Raw genomic sequence first — 5,000 nt, 5'->3', positions numbered from 1 at the left:
TAAAGATCTAAAAAAACTTGAATTCTTCAATCAGGTCTTTCATGTTTAAACCTCATGTCTTCACCTGCAAATGAACCAGAAGCTCCGGATCAGCTGCTTCCTCCCACATCCACAACACGACGAGCTCTTCATCTTCATCTTCCTCTCACAGGAACACGACGAGCTCTTCATCTTCATCTTCCTCTCACAGGAACATGACGAGGTCTTCATCTTCATCTTCCTCTCGCAGGAAACGATCAGCGAGCTGTCTGTCGTCGATGTTTTTTTTTTTTAGGAGACAGAACCATGAGCGGCTCTGGTCCTGACCCTCCAGGAGACCGAAAGATGAGCGGCTCTGGTCCTGACCCTCCAGGAGACCCAAAGATGAGCGGCTCTGGTTCTGACCCTCCAGGAGACAGAACCATGAGCGGCTCTGGTCCTGACCCTCCAGGAGACCCAAAGATGAGCGGCTCTGGTCCTGACCCTCCAGGAGACCCAAAGATGAGCGGCTCTGGTCCTGACCCTCCAGGAGACAGAACCATGAGCGGCTCTGGTCCTGACCCTCCAGGAGACAGAGCGATGAGCGGCTCTGGTCCTGACCCTCCAGGAGACAGAGCGATGAGCGGCTCTGGTCCTGACCCTCCAGGAGACAGAGCGATGAGCGGCTCTGGTCCTGACCCTCCAGGAGACAGAACCATGAGTGGCTCTGGTCCTGACCCTCCAGGAGACAGAGCGATGAGCGGCTCTGGTCCTGACCCTCCAGGAGACAGAACCATGAGTGGCTCTGGTCCTGACCCTCCAGGAGACAGAGCGATGAGCGGCTCTGGTCCTGACCCTCCAGGAGACAGAACCATGAGCGGCTCTGGTTCTGACCCTCCAGGAGACAGAACCATGAGCGGCTCTGGTCCTGACCCTCCAGGAGACCGAAAGATGAGCGGCTCTGGTCCTGACCCTCCAGGAGACCGAAAGATGAGCGGCTCTGGTCCTGACCCTCCAGGAGACCCAAAGATGAGCGGCTCTGGTCCTGACCCTCCAGGAGACCCAAAGATGAGCGGCTCTGGTTCTGACCCTCCAGGAGACAGAACCATGAGCGGCTCTGGTCCTGACCCTCCAGGAGACAGAGCGATGAGCGGCTCTGGTCCTGACCCTCCAGGAGACAGCGATGAGCGGCTCTGGTCCTGACCCTCCAGGAGACAGAGCGATGAGCGGCTCTGGTCCTGACCCTCCAGGAGACAGAGCGATGAGCGGCTCTGGTCCTGACCCTCCAGGAGACAGAGCGATGAGCGGCTCTGGTCCTGACCCTCCAGGAGACAGAACCATGAGTGGCTCTGGTCCTGACCCTCCAGGAGACAGAGCGATGAGCGGCTCTGGTCCTGACCCTCCAGGAGACAGAACCATGAGTGGCTCTGGTCCTGACCCTCCAGGAGACAGAGCGATGAGCGGCTCTGGTCCTGACCCTCCAGGAGACAGAAAGATGAGCGGCTCTGGTCCTGACCCTCCAGGAGACCCAAAGATGAGCGGCTCTGGTCCTGACCCTCCAGGAGACAGAAAGATGAGTTCTGCCCAGCGGAGCGTCAACGACCTGACTTCCTGTCTGCCCGCTGAATGCTTCCTGAGACCTCCAGCCTCCAGCAGAGCTCTGCCTTCACTAATTAAGATTCCAATTACGATCCTTTGACCTTTTTTCTTTCAGGCATTTGTCTTGCCCACTGCTGCACACGGTCCTCGAACACAACACAGCTTTTTAAACCAGAAACAAACGAGCGTGTTCTCTCTCCTTCCTCCTCTCCCTCACATGCCCTCCTATTATCTGCCATCATTTAGTTTGTATTCCCTTCTTCTTGAATAGGTGACCCTCTCTCTCTCTCTCTCTCTCTCTCTCTCTGCTGGAGACGGGAGGATGAGGATCAATACGTGACTGAAGCTCTGAGACGTTTGTCAGTTACAATCAAATGTTCACGAGAAGAGCAGCAAACTGGATCTTACTTCTGGTTTTGTCTGACTAACGGTTCAAATACTCACGTTGGAGAAGCTGGAGAAAGAAAAATGAGCTGAAGGATCATCACAAACGTTGCAGATAAGCTTTCGTTGCATCCACTAATCTTACAAAATGTATATACCGTAAAAATCGGGTTACAAGCTGCTACTACGTTCGGTGGTTGTCCCCGCAGTAGCCAGATAGCGCTGCTGCTAGTTCCCCGCTATCTTCCGCTAGCCGTTCTCTAACTTCTGCTAGCTCTCCGATAACTTCCGCTAGCTCTCCTCTAACTTCTGCTAGCTCTCCTCTAACTTCCGCTAGCCGTTCTCTAACTTCTGCTAGCTCTCCGATAACTTCCGCTAGCTCTCCTCTAACTTCCGCTAGCCGTTCTCTAACTTCTGCTAGCTCTCCTCTAACTTCCGCTAGCTCTCCTCTAACTTCCGCTAGCCGTTCTCTAACTTCTGCTAGCTCTTCTATAACTTCCGCTAGCTCTTCTCTAACTTCCGCTAGCTCTCTTCTAACTTCCGCTAGCCGTTCTCTAACTTCTGCTAGCTCTCCGATAACTTCCGCTAGCTCTCCTCTAACTTCTGCTAGCTGTTCTCTAACTTCTGCTAGCTCTTCTATAACTTCCGCTAGCTCTTCTCTAACTTCCGCTAGCTCTCTTCTAACTTCCGCTAGCCGTTCTCTAACTTCTGCTAGCTCTCCGATAACTTCCGCTAGCTCTCCTCTAACTTCCGCTAGCTCTTCTCTAACTTCCGCTAGCCGTTCTCTAACTTCTGCTAGCTCTCCGATAACTTCCGCTAGCTCTCGCTGGTTCCCCGACAACCACCTAATGTACCGGGACCAGCCCGGCTCGACGCCTGACTCGGGCAGAGGGGACGCGGGGAGCTAGCAGCAGCGCTAGCTTGCTACAGCGGGGACAACCACCGAAGGTAGTAGCGGCTTGTAACCCGACTTTTACGGTAATATATAATATAGACGTACGTATGTCTGGGATTCTGCTTTAACGTGACGAAGTCCTGTAAAATAAGCTGAATAAAAATACACTTTTTTATATGTTTATATGTCAAACACATGTTCCTCTTCTCCGCCCGTCATATATAAGCCGGAGTCACTAAACATCCAGTTTTGCCTGGAAATATGTCACGTTCACATTCATAAATCGAGCTGAAGATTGTTGGTGAATGAGCCGACACAGCATTATACTTCATAATATCTTTGGTGCCTTATTGACCCGTTGAAGTGAAGGAGGGGTTTTAGTTTTAGATTGGATGCTTTTTGCAGCGTCTGGATTGTTTTTATCTGGTTGCCTCCACAAATGTGATTTATTTTTACCTTTTAGAAGTGTTAATACTCAACAGACATGATTTATCCACATTTAGTGACTTCATGGCAAGAAGAATATTTCATAGAAGTTAATTTACGACGCCCTGATGAGAAGATAATTCATCGTCTCTCTTGTATGTAAACACGTCTCTTCAGCAAGAAAAGGGCAAGATGAAGGGAGGAAGACGGGCGGTCCTGAGGGGATGGAGGGAGGAAGGAGGAGGAGAGGAAGGGAGGAGGAGAGGAATGCATGATCAGGATGGAGAGAAGCACCGATGAGAAGGAGGTAGAGAGAGAAAACCAAAGACTGTAACAGGAAACATATCAGACTTGAGCGAGGGAGAGAAAGTGGGAGTGGAAGACGGAGGGAGGTGAAGGGTGATGGAGTGAGGGAGCGATGGAGCGAGACAGCTGGAGAGGAACTACCAGAGGGAGTGATGGAGTGGAGTTAAGGAGGGAGAGATGAATGGAAAGAACGGGGAGGAGTAGAGACAGAGAGATGGGGTGAAGATGAGGTGGCTGATGGAGGAGAGGAAGACAGAGAGAAGGGGAATAAATGAGGACGGATGGAGAGAGCAGACAGAGAGAGCACCTCTCTCTCTACATGTGACTCACACTGAGCAACACGACCGTGAACGGAAACTCATTCAGGTTTCATTAGCCGCCAAAAAGAAGGAGAAGAAGGAGAGAGAGAGAGTAATAAAGGGCAGTAAGCTCGTGGCTCTTAAGTTCTGCTCGCAGCACTTTCTCTCATTAGATCTGCAGCCTGAGTGGCTGAAGATGAAGGGACCGAGGAGAGGAGGAGAGGAGGAGAGGAGAGGGAAATTGACAAAGGAAGTGAGTGAAAAGCAAACGATAAAAGAGGAATCGGAGGAGAAGGAGTGTGTGTTTCTGGCTGAGAGTCCTGGATTAAAGAACGGGTCGGGCTTAAAGAACAGAGCCGGAGGATCTGAGGGGTTTGGCAGGAAGTCAGCGCAGCAGGAGGTCATGGATCACTCAGGACCAAGTCCATCAGAGGCTGGGTCCAGCATCACAGACGCCTCGGCTCTGACCCGTGAGCAGCAGAGTCCTGCAGCTGCTGCTGCTGCGAGGCTACTGCAGTTTGGTGTAAATGATCATGAAGAGACAGTTTCTGACGTTCAACAATACAGAACACTTCCGTTGATTATTTTACCGCCACATGTCTCTGGCTCTGGTTTAACATCTCTTTGGAGTCGCTTTGCGTCGCTTTTTGGTTTCGCGTCTCTTTAAAGTCATTATTCAACTGACTGTCGTAGTTGTGCGTCTCCTTCTTTTGCGTCACTTTTTGGTCTTTTTGCATCTCTTTGTAGTCGTTGTGCGTCTCTTTGTAGTCATTGTGCGTCTCTTTGTAGTCATTGTGCGTCTCTTTGTAGTTGTTGTGCGTCTCTTTGTAGTCGTTGTCCGTCTCTTTGTTGTTGTTGTGCGTCTCTTTGTAGTTGTTGTGCGTCTCTTTATTGTCGTTTTGTGTCTCTTTGTAGTCGCTTGGCGTCTCTGTGTGGTTGTTTTGTGTCTCTTTGTAGTCGTGAGTCTGTCGTTGTGCGTCTCGTTTTGTGTCACTGTGGTAGTTCTGTATCACATTTGGGTCACTTTGTATCTTTTTGGGGTCGTTTTTCGTCTCTTTAAAGTTGTTTTGCGTCTCTTTGCAGAAGTTGTGTGTCACGTTTTGGGCATTTTATGTCTCTTATGTCTTATGTCT

Source organism: Taurulus bubalis (assembly GCF_910589615.1).
Source record: "Taurulus bubalis genome assembly, chromosome: 3".
Classification (NCBI taxonomy): Eukaryota; Metazoa; Chordata; class Actinopteri; order Perciformes; family Cottidae; genus Taurulus; species Taurulus bubalis.
The sequence above is the reverse complement of the archived record's forward strand: the minus strand, read 5'-3'. Positions refer to the sequence as shown.